We start from the raw sequence: 12,621 nt of genomic DNA on the forward strand, positions 1-12,621 counted from the left end.
TGATTTTAATGAGAAAAACTCAGATTTTTATTGGTTAATAATAAATACAGTTTAGAATAAGGACTGGAACAGCATAAAGTAATGAGGAAGAAGCTTCGCTGTCACGCACGCACGCATTATTTTGTCGAAATTTTCCATGACCGTTTTTACCTATTCTTATGCCTCTATCACACGAGAGAAAAATATGTGCAACTGCAAGTGTAAGTGAAACTCTAAGCGCAATTCCTCCGTTCGGAGTTGCCGAAAGGGTTGCTTAATTGCTTGAACGGTTGCATGTAATTGGGTTACCATATTTTGTTATTTATCTTTACTTTTGGCTCATATTTTATTTTATCATATTTTATTATATCATAGTTTCTGAACGATGTTCGTAAAGGGAGGAAAAAGAAATCACAGACGCTGTAGAATATTGATTGATTTTGATTTAATTTTTTACATTTGTATTTGTGTTAAGTCTTTTTTTCAGCAGCAAATTAAAATCCTAAAAAACTTTATTTCCCCAATAGTGAAGTAGCATAGTATAAAAATGATTATGATTTTTACCTCATAATATGAGATGATATTAAGATATCATTGAATTTCATGCTGCGTCCCTGAAAGGATAAGGGGGTGAAAGGGAGATGGACTTAAATACATGGTGCGTCTCTAAAAGGATAAGGGGGTGAAAGGGGGATGGACTTAAATACTATCTAGAATTTTGACAATTTTTTTTATCTTGATTTGAGTGACTAAGGTATAAAACATGGTGCGTAGCGTTTTTGAAAAGTGCTTAAAGGTGCTTATTTTCGATTTTTTAAAATCCCTTAAAGGTGCTTTTCTTAATGGGTGTTTTTAAAAGGTGCTTTATTTTCCCTTTTCGAAAATGAAATTTATGAAAGGAAATGTCGATTTTCGCCACGTATTATGTAAAAACGTGTTTTTCACATTTTTCTATTTCACGTTTTCAGAATGCATTCAACCACGATCAATTTCAGCGTACCGTCAGTCCATAGCGTATGAAAGTGCCAATCATTTTACAGGTTTGGTGAAGTACTTGCGAGTCCGCATGTGCGTCTAGTGAGCTGGGTTCGGTGAGATCCTTGCTTTCTCATGTGCAACTCTGCTGTATTTTGCAAGATTTCTCAATTTCAGGCTTTATTTTTCACCCTCTGAAATCGAACCGAAAAATCTCTTGATCATTTTTTAATGGCTAATATAATCAAGAAAAGAGTTCTTTGTCAAATTCTAGTTATTTTATCATGATCATGTGAAGTCTGAGATTTATTTTGCATTTTGTCAATTTACATAGTGCTTAAAAATATTTTTTGAGTGCCTAAAATGTTCTTAAAAGTTGCTTATTTTTTGTTGAATTTGGCTCCGCACCCTGTAAAAGCATAGTTTATTTATATATATTTACTATCTAACATGCTAGCTAGGCAAGTGCGGTATCGTTATCTATGTATACGCTAAATCGAATGAGAATAAAAACAAGCTGTCTGATTTAATAGTTTAGCTACTCGAAAATTTATAAAAGTTTTATGTGTAGAAAGGACAATTTTATGACTTATACCATTTTTGCAACTGACATTGCTATCTAAACAAGTAAGGCATTTCTTCAAATTTAATTTTTTAAGCTTAATTAAAAAAATAGTCCTTTGAAATAATTCTTTAGAAGAAATGAGGGTTTAATGTATGAAATATACAATTTTTGACTTTCCTTTTGCTCATAAAATATTTATAACATCAAAACTATTAGTTCTATCAAATCAATTCTATTTTTTTAATTTAGTCTAAAAAATACATAATAAATAATGTCTATACTTGTCTATACTACAATGTGACAGAATTTTATTGTCATCAAATTAATTTACATTGCATTAAGGAATCATCACGCCCGGTGGCTGAGCGGTAGCTCTTCGCGCTGTCGTGCCACAGGTCCCTGGTTCGATCGTCGGGCCGAGCAAGGTTGACTCAGCCTTTCATTCCTTCAGTGGGTCGATAAATGAGTACCAAGCATACTTGGGAGCTAAACACTGCGGGTTTCACTTATGGCTGACTACCTAACCGGAACAAATGCTCCTGCATCCCAGAGCCCAAAGGTCAAGAAAACTGAGATGGGCACAGAAGGCCTTGGCCCTCTGTGGGCTGTGCCGCTGAGTTGAGTTTAGCTTTTAAGGGATCATCAATTTTATTCATTTACACATTGCATATCAGGAGTATCACTTTTATGAAAATTATTTTTTCCAATTTCTTAGTAAAATTGTTTTTTAAATATAAGAGGATTTTCAATGTCATACTTACAATTTATTATTGTAAAATTTAAAACATTCTTTATTGATATGAGATAATTTAATTAAAAATTATAGGATTTATTTTAGGACAAATTTATTGTAATATACAGTATATAAATTAAAATTTATTTATAACTATGGAAAAAAAACAATATTTTATTAAGAACATACTTTTTATGTATCATATTACTTTGTTACAGACTTTTACATGTTTTGTTTTGCATTTTAAATAATACAAGAATCAATTTAAAAAACAAAACATTTATTGTCAAGTGAAACATTTAGAACATTATTCATTTTCATTTCTTATTTTTTAATTTCTTTCATAAAAACAGTATTGCATCTCTTTCCTTCTTCACCAGACAAACCTTACAGGATTATACGAAATATCTGAAATAAAAGAAAGAAATTACTTTCATGATAAAATTTTACCAACACATTATTAGAATAAGAGAGATTAAATACCATTAATTTGAAATCATTTAAGTCCTTAGGTATCCCCTTTAAACTTATTTTAAGTTTGACAGATATTTTGATTAGAGTTCTAAGATTATTCTATACACTAATGAAAGATGGCAGGTATATTTGGTTTTGTAGTTCTTATGTTTGGATTGAAATTTGTTTTAAGAAAAATAGATTGTATTTATGGTCGAAGACTATTAAAAATTTATGTATATTGAGAAATTAGCAAGGTACACTTACATACTTACTGTCATTGTAGAAAAGCTAAGTATCAAAATATAAATGTGAAGTATAAATAAAAAGTAAAGTATCATTAGTAAATCATCACACACACAAAAAAAAAGAATTGAGGGGATGAATGTAGAAACAGACAAGGAGATTGGAAATTTGCATTTTAGATTTTCAAAAATTAAAAGAATTCTTAGGGAGGAATAAAATAATTAATTCACAAATAATTATAATAATAAAAAAATTTCAAATAATCGGACACATGCTTTTACAATCAACAGTAATAAAGTTTAAAATTTGAAAATAAAGAAATATAATCATTATTATATTTTATGTTATAATAATGTAACAAAGTTTGGCGAGTTGCTTGGCGAATATTTCAAAGTAAATCTTTTCGCCAGTATAAATCTTTACATATATGAAAATAGAAATTATTTCTATTTAAAGTAATTAAAACTTTGATCGGAACAAATTATAATAAGTTTTAATTTTATTAGCTTAAAATAAATAAATATTTTAAAAGAAAATTTATCTAGAAAATAGTGTACTATACTCACCGATACTAAAATGATGTGCAGGTTCCTGTTATGGTAGTACATCAACTGCATTGAGATGGTTATTTCATCGTGTGAAAGTATTTTTAATGCTTTGATTTTAAAGAAAATGTTGTTATTAAACTAAAAAACTGTTCCGTTTCGTCTATAAAAAAATTTCATCCGATCATCCTCTTCACCAACGTCGCCGCCATTTTTATTTACATTTGTATACGTCATCACATAAAATTGAAACGTCATAAAAGCAAACGATCTGATTGGTTCATGAAAGAAATTGCCTGAACGGTTGCAGATATTTCGTGCAACCGTGATTTCTATATCACACGAGCAATTTTTGGATAAATTTCACTTACAGTTGCACTTACACTTGCAGTTACACTTGCAGTTGCACATATTTTCTCTCGTGTGATATAGCCATTAGACATCAGTTTTCTTTCTAGTATTTTATTTCGAACATACTTTTTTTTTTATTGGACTCAGTAGTTTAAATTTCGCTTAAATTTTTTTATCAATTCACTTTATTTAAGACATAGTTTTGATATAGTTCTTTTTATCGAACTCTGTTGTTCACATTCTTACTTTCTTTCATATCTTACTTTCTATGTTATGTTTAAGACATAGCTAATATTCTTAGTAAATAAAGTAGTTCATATTTTTTCTAAATAATGTTATTTATTTATCAGTTTTAAGACATAAATTTTCATTTCAACCTTTCGTTTCGGAACGCAATTCTTTTTATTGAACTCTACATTTTAAAGTTCTCGCCTTCTTTTATTCTGGATTGCGGAAATATGGCACTAAACGCATGAAAAAGAATTTTTATAAATAAATAAATAAAATGATTTTTTCACACATTGTATTTTGGCGAAATTAAAGCTGGTTATAATTGGTTTTAGTTTTCAATTGATTACTTTCCTTTCTCCTGGTATTAGAATCTGGGACAATCACGATTTGAGTACCGCAATATGATTAACTGTGACTTTAACCTAATTTTCAGAAGAACGTACTGATTCTTGCCGTCTGGTAACCTGGCAACAGCTTGTCGATTGAAAGTTCTTTTTCTAGGGAGATTTCTAACTATTCGAAAATGCTACTTTTTGCTAACTTTTTTTCTCTATTTCATTATTATATGTTTCACATTTAACATTTCATATTTATTTTAATATTAATTTGTATATATTTTGCCTAGTTAGACTTTTTATCTAGGTGATATGGGCGTAGCGTGAAGCATTTTATTTTTCTTCATCGCATAGTTTTTCTGTTCGCAAATTATTTCAAGAGCTTCACGAACAAATATGTATTAAATATTTCTTTAAATATCATAGTTAAATAAAAAAAATTAGTAAGAATAATACTTGAATCATAAATATTTTAAAAATTCCTCTGGAAAAAATACGAATTTTGTATTCGGGAAGCATAGTGTGAAACAATGATAGGTGTCATTTTTTATATTCTAAAGAATAACAAAGCTGTGGCAAAATGCCTTTGTTTTTCATCAGATTTTGAAAAAAATTAAAATATATAGATCCAATTTTAACAATAAAGAAAATGTGTGTTAAAAATTACCAGAATATAATAAAAATTTACCATGTTTCTGACTCTATGGAACACCGAAAAGCTCGGTAATTTTTACCGAACCGCTTTAATAATGATCTTGGTAAAACTAATAATAAACTAAAATTTAATGATATGCGATGAAATTTATTAAGTGTGTTAAAATTTTATAATTTTAATTTGATAATTTAGCATGGCATAAAAACCATTTATTAGGTTTAACTTAATTTTCAGTTTGGATTTATTTAATAAATGCATGGTAATAAAAACTAAAATATTGAATACGAGAATTTCTCGTAAACTGTTACCATATAATCGGAAAAATTACGGAATGAATGGTTTAAACACCGTATATTTTGGTTAAATTACCGGAATTATGATTTTATTTTTACCAGAATTTTTTTCTCCGAATAGTATAGAAATAGATATTATTTAATTGCAATTTTCCTTGATTTTTTAGTGAATTCTTTAAATTCTATTACACCTTTGCTGTCAATATAAAGAAATTATTCTTTTTGGAGATTTATTTCAATTCAATTTTCAAATTCTGTGGTTTTGATTTAAAAGTAATATAAAATCTAAAATGTAGACTAGGCTATATATAATGGGTTGTTCGGAAAATAATTTCATTTTTTTCCAACAGAGAACTTAATTATACTTTTCACAGCAAATTAAGCCACATAATCATTACTACAGTGAATTCACGATAACTCGAATCTGATAGGACTGACGAAAAACTTCGACATATCGGAAGTTCGACTTACCGTTTTCGGTTTTGGTCTCTCAAAATATTGTCGGATTATTTAATTAATGCTTATTAATTACAAATCTTCTAAATGCTTACAATATTTAAGATCATTTTTTTTGACAAGCCATTTACGATAAGACTGTTTGAAGCACTTTATGGTATTCTGGTCCATCGGCTGCAACTTTGCTGTTGTGTTTGGCGGGAGAAACTGCAAGTTTACTGATTTCAAATTAGGTGGATCACTATGCGCTGTGCATTTATCCATAAAAAGTATCACTTTTCTTTTTTTAGCGAAGAATTTCCGATCCAATTTTCTTACATAGTCTTCAAATAAAACTGATGTCATCCAAAACCTTTTGTTAGACTTGTAATCCAAAGGATAAGTTTTTACATTCTTGAAACATCGGAGATTTCGGTATTTTCCGATAACAAGTAAGGGCAATTTCTCTGTCCCAGACGCATTTCCTTCAACTAGGACAGTCAAACGTTCCTTGCTCATTTTATCCCCTGAGCAATTTTCATCTTTAAACATCATAGTCTTATTTGGAAGACATTTAAAAGATAACCTATTTCATCACTATTGAAAACATTAAAAGATCCACATAAAAAATCGAGTTAAAGGGAGTAAAATTCGAGTAATCTAGAATAATTAACATGAAATTGAAGATAAAAGGGTCGGGACCCCTTAAAAAAATCGAGTTATAGTAATATTCGAGTTATCGTACTTCGAGTTATAGCGAATTGACTGTATTTTTGACAGCTGATACTGCCACGCTTGCTTGTGAAAAAGTTCGATTGATTCTACGCAGCAGTGTTTGGTTTGTGCCCTTTTCAAATATTTAAAGGGAAAAGCAGAATTTTTGTCATATTTTATTTTTTATTACAATTTATAGACGTCACACTAGCGCTGCTTAATGGGCTATTATCAACGGCCTGGAAAGCATCCCTGAGGATGATCCAAAGACACAATTTTGATCCTCTGCAGAGGGGATTGCACCCTCGCTTTAGAAGCCGGACGATCTATGCGCGAAGTCGAGCATTTAACGGTAGAACAGTTCTACGAGGACCAATACCGTTCACCCTCTTTCTCTATCGCAGGCTGATCAAAGTGGTCACCCATCCGCACACTGACCGCAGCCAGTCATGCTTGACTTCTGTAATCTGCTGATAGCCGTGCATTAACGATCAGTCCACTGCGGACCCTTTAACTTTTTACTATCGAAGAGGGGAAAATATTGTTCCAGATAGGAAAAAAATATCCGAATGGGTTTGTGGAAGTTGGCAATATGCTTTTGACAGATCTGGTTTGCAGTATTTCGATTCAGGTGCACGATGATGCACCAGGCCAATTGAGTGATGCAAACCAGCTTATAACAACTCGTGTGAGATCGCAGAGAGATTAAATTTATCGAATTCTACGGTTCATGATCATTTGAAAAGCCTATAAAGATTTAATCTCAAAGCTCGATTCCACTTGTTCTTACAGAACGAAATTTATGACGCCGCATTAGAATTGATTCTCAAACGTCAAGAGAATTATAAACTTTTGTCGCGGATAGTCTCTGGGAACAAGAAATGGGTTGACTAAAACAATTTTATGGCCCCTGCGAAAATGTTTAGACTGTAAAACCTTTATTTCAAATAAGTAGGTAAAAAATTACCTGGATTAGTTTTTTTCTGCAGAGAACAAAAATTGTATGCTCGTGGAATCATGCCACAGCCATAAAAAAGGCATCGGACCCAGAATGGACAATATATGATTTAATAAAATACTGATTCACTATAAGAAAATCGCCTTTAATTTTCATTATAAAAATTTAAATTCCTTTTCGAACAGCCCAAAAAGCAGAAACGTAAGGGGCTATAACAACGTAAGGGGCTGATGTCTGGGATAAATTCATGCCAATAGAAAAGCCAATCTATTTTTCTTTTCAGAACTCGCATTCTTAAAGCTGTTTTCATTGTATAAATTTAAGAGATTGTCATGTTCTTTCTGATAAAAAATTTTCACAAACGCAACTATTCTTATCAATAAAATCAATATTTGTTTTTTACCATGTCATAAAACAAGAATATAAAAAAAATTAATAGGAATATTTTATAATGGCGGCGGATCATTACATATCTTAGTATAAATAAACGCTTAACGTATTGATGGATCTTTGTCATTGTCATTGTCATATCATTCGAGAGCGAAAATCGATGTTAAAGTCGATGGACATGATTTATAAGAGAATAATGTAATGATCTTATTAAAATTGTTTGAACTATTCTTGATACAATTGACTAGATTTTGAAAGGTACTTATTTTTTCCCCTTTTCTTTTATTTGAGGGCTACTTTTTTTAAAAGGCAAGCTATTTTAGCGAATTTTGTATAATTTCATATACTAAACTTGCCAATCATTCAAATTTTATATATTTCATTAAAAAAAATTCTTTTGTTTTACCAAGTTAATGTTTTATTTTGAAGAAGAATTTGTATAAAACAGGTGCGCTTGTTTTCGAGAAATCATGTACACTGCAAAGGTAACCTTTTCTAAAGGTTTTTCAAAAATTAATTCTCAATGGCCGAACTTTGAAACTTTTTAGACAAAAATTAAAAAAAGTATTGTTCTGTCATCCGTTTAAAATTTGAATAAAATAATTCTTCTATTATGTTAAATTGTTGAAAGTTTATTTATTTATTTATTATTATTTTTTTGAAAGTTTATTTATCCCATCAAATTTAATTATCCATCAAAGGATAACAGAAAAATATTTTCGGAAAGAATGTTTTAAATAGTTGTATTCATATTTTCTTTGAAACAGCAGCAGAATGCACTAAATTAAATTATCATTCTGAGAAGGCGGGGTTTGCTCATTTACTGACCTTGTCGTATCTGTGAGAAACATTTAACGTCCAAATGAGTAAGACAAAAGTACTCAGTCAATTAAAATTGCTGTTGTTTTTTAATAACTTTCTCAAAAGAAACTTCTGTTGAGAGCCTTGATAAAATTCCTCTCCTTGGCAAGTGCCTGAGATTGTGCCTTTAAAAGAGCGGAACGAATTATCCTTATTAAGTAATGATAGAAGTAATTACAACCGTATCTGGAAAAGCTTGTATTGTTCCATCTATTGCAAATGACGCTACACTTTCTTACGTTTAAGTAGAATATTTCGAATGTCTCTGCATATTTACTCCTTAAAATATTTGGTCTTATCAATTGATTTTATGGAGTGGTCAGTGTTATAAAGTCGAAGTTTTGAGTAGGGGTACACTGTAAAAAAAAATTCGCTATTAAATTATTGTATTAAGTACCGGCACTTTGAGTGCATCATCCATAAAATTCATTTCACCGTAAAATCCATTTTTACCGTAAAATATTATAACTTAATCTTTACAGTAATATTCATTTAATGAGAGTGGTTCTATGATTTTACGGTAATTATTTCTGTAAAAATTAGGGTATATCAGATTTTTTGTTCCGTAACATGTTTCGGTAAAAATGGATTTTATGACTAAAAGTACCAACACCCTGAGTGCCAGTACTTTTTTCCGTAATTTTATCCGGTATTTTTTACAGTGTACTTTAAAATATCCAAAATTTTAAGTGAAATTTTATATTATATACATACATAAAATACAGTTGAACCCTTCTATAATGAACCTGGGATATAGTGAACACTCGGTAGTGAACTCTTTTAGTGGTCCTTTCTGAACTCGCATTTATCTAAGGTTATAGTGGACGGCTGAAAGATTAATAATTTATTTATAGTGGACTCTAATTTTATTTCCTCTGTGTTTTTTTTTCCCATCTTTTTTTCAACTTTAAATTTACAGGAGTTGTGATTGCAAATGATAGCATTTCTTTACATTGTGTCAAATTTTATCGCGTGCTCTTCGCTTTGAAATTAAAGTGAAAAAGTGTTAGGCAGCAACATATCTCATCTTACTCCCCCCCCCCTCCCTCTACACTGAAGAACAAAAAATTTCGACAACTTGTGTCTCGGCAGTGATAGTGTCAGTAACTTATCTGAATTATATTTTTATTATTATTTAATTTTCCGTTAGAAAATGAGGATTGCAAATATTGGATTCGTTGCTAATTGATACTAAAATTGTTAAATTCCATTTAAAATAGAGTAAAGGTAAATAGAAAATTGATAATTTCTTCCAAAGAATGTTAGAGTCAACTGATTTTTTTTTAAATTTATTATTATTAAATATTTCATGATTAAATATTTCATGAGTTAATAATTTATAAACAAATTATGTACCTCCCCCTATCGTAATCACTATTTCCTACAATATTGATGTCATATAATTAAAAATAAAATAAATAAATAAATAAAAATTTCCGAGAATTTGGATCTAATGAACCACCTTTTAAAGTTTACTTATGGATGGGCCCGCAGGCAGCTCGCTAAAAAAAGGGTTCGACTGTAATTTTATGCTATAAAAACTAATAACACGTAGAAATATATTATAGAAACTTTTGTTGTAACTTCATATGGCTTAAAACTCTTTAAATTTTAACCACATAAGGTAAGGGTTTTTATATTTATTTTAAATTCATAATTCATTCCTATTAAAATTCATAATTTAAATTCATCATGCTAATTAAATATAAAAATGAATTTAATTTAAATTCATTTTTACATTTGATTAGACATCATTTTTATATTTAATTTTAATTTAAAATTTAATTTTTCATAAAAAAATAAATAAAACAGTTTTTGCAAAATACAAACACCATACTTATGAAATCAGTTTAATTTATCCAGTTCATAAAGATATCTTTGCAAAATTCAGGAAATTTCACAATTAATAATAATTGATTGATTAAAAGGGGAAAGGTTTTTTATTATTTATTTTTATTTTATTTTAATCATACTGTTTTTTCTAAGTTCTCTATATTTTTCTCGATATTTCTGTATTGTTTCTAAGTGTGGAACCGAAATTCCGATCGTTTTTTGACCAGTTACTGTTCAATTTACATATTTCATTTGTTCAGTTTCCTATTTCTATTCGCTTCGAGAATCATCATCCAACAGAATTTATTGCCAATCAAAATTTCGACTCCTTTCCTACTAGCTAGAGATACTCAAATTTCAACTGAAGCTCGTTGATTTTTATAAACAAATTATTATTCTTTCATAAATGCTGCTAGCAAAATTTATCGTTAATCGAAGTATCGGAAACTTTACATAAACAATCGCATAGACACCTAAAAAATAGTAAATAATAAAACAAAATTCTTTAAAATTAAATTTCTAAAATTATCTAGAAAAGGATAAATAAGTTGGTTTTTATCAGAACGAAAAGAGTAATGTGGTTTTTGGTGAAGGTAGATGTTTATTAAAGTGATGTGCTCTAAAACGCGTTTTTGATGACGCGCTTTTGGTCTGAATTAATTTGGTCTGAATTAAATCCACTTAAAAAAATTAATTTCTTAAAAATTTTATTTCGTTATTTACTATCTTCTTGCCTCTCAGATCATTTATGAAAAGTCTTCGACTGATGATAAAAAAAAAAGCGCCGAAAGTTTTGCCTGCACCAAATAAGAAACAATTATAAGTTGTATAAGCATAAAGCACCGAGCTCCAATTGAAATTTGAGTAACATAGCTAGAAAGTGGCTGTAATTTTATTATGTTATAGTGAGGTATAAAAAATTTAAATAAATTTTTTATTGTGTTTATACATTTAAATAAGAAACAAATTTTTCACTTTAATTGAAGAGAGTTGTTTTTATGACGATTTTTTTAGACCTATAAAATTACTTTTTTTCCTTACATTTTTTCAAAGGTTGTATTGTAAAAATAAACGATTTCATTTATAAAATAGGAACATTGCATGATTTGAACAGAAATAAGTTTGGAAACAATTGATTTGATAGTTCCGCTTTAACACTTCCAAAAATAAATGCTAAATTTAGCGTACGTGTTAAAAACAAGATAACATTTGATAACACCATCCCCGATGTTCACTGAACCAAGCGTTTTTTTTCGAGTTAAGCACGCTAATTCGTTTTATGAAGACGTCAGCTGTCTGTTTTATGTTTCATAAAATTATTATTATTTTTTTAATGTTTCGCAACTATTCAAAACAGTTTTGAAAGTGGTATTATCTTTATTTAATTATTGAATGACTTATTTAAATTTAGTTATGTTTTTATTTTATTATTTTAAATTTTTTAATTAACAATGTACATATTTTTTTTTATTTATTTGTTTTATCATAAAACGAGGGACTGAATGATTCGGTTTAAATTTTTTTATAGTGCTTATTAGGTCGTTGTAACTAAAAAAAATAAAATAAAAAAAATGCTTGTTTGCAACTGCAAAAAACGCTCACTGCATTCTAATTAAGTAATCAAATCGTAGCAGATGTTTAGAACGATGCTGCCAAAGTCTTATAGTTTCATAAAAACATGAGAATTCGAAGAAAAAAATTTGAGAGCATCATGAACTCAATAATAAATAAATAAATAAAGCAAGTTTCAAAGAGAAAACGCTAATAAAACGGAAACTGCTTCGAAACGAATTATAGTTGTGTAAAAATATATAAATTTGAAAATAAATACGTATGTATAAAAGAGATTCATATAAAGTCGAAAACAATAATCTATATGAATAAAATAAGTTTTAAAGGTAAAACTGCGTCGAAAACGATTTTATTAAATATGTCGCCTATCATCATCATTTATTTATTTATTTATTTTTTTTTTTTGAAAATTAATTTTTGTAAATATTTACTCAACTTTTCTTTTGTGTTTATTCAGTATTTTTATCTGTCCTTGGCGTCGAATCTGAACGCTTTTT

General features: G+C 29.0%; 1 protein-coding gene and 1 long non-coding RNA gene across 2 annotated transcripts in view; one reads left to right on the forward strand and one right to left on the reverse strand.

Moving 5' to 3' along the window:
- Zip99C (Zinc transporter Zip99C) overlaps positions 1-12,621 on the forward strand; it is a 57,526-nt gene that overhangs the window by 18,334 nt on the left and 26,571 nt on the right. The window lies entirely within an intron of this gene.
- On the reverse strand, positions 2,516-3,929 carry LOC147814829 (uncharacterized). The gene is made up of 2 exons (XR_015430745.1): positions 3,518-3,929; positions 2,516-2,660 (listed from the first exon to the last, which is right to left on the reverse strand). It is a non-coding gene; the product is annotated as an uncharacterized LOC147814829 (long non-coding RNA).

This window comes from Parasteatoda tepidariorum, chromosome 2 (assembly GCF_982258835.1).
Source record: "Parasteatoda tepidariorum strain Cologne lab strain chromosome 2, Ptep-v5.0, whole genome shotgun sequence".
Lineage (NCBI taxonomy): Eukaryota > Metazoa > Arthropoda > Arachnida > Araneae > Theridiidae > Parasteatoda > Parasteatoda tepidariorum.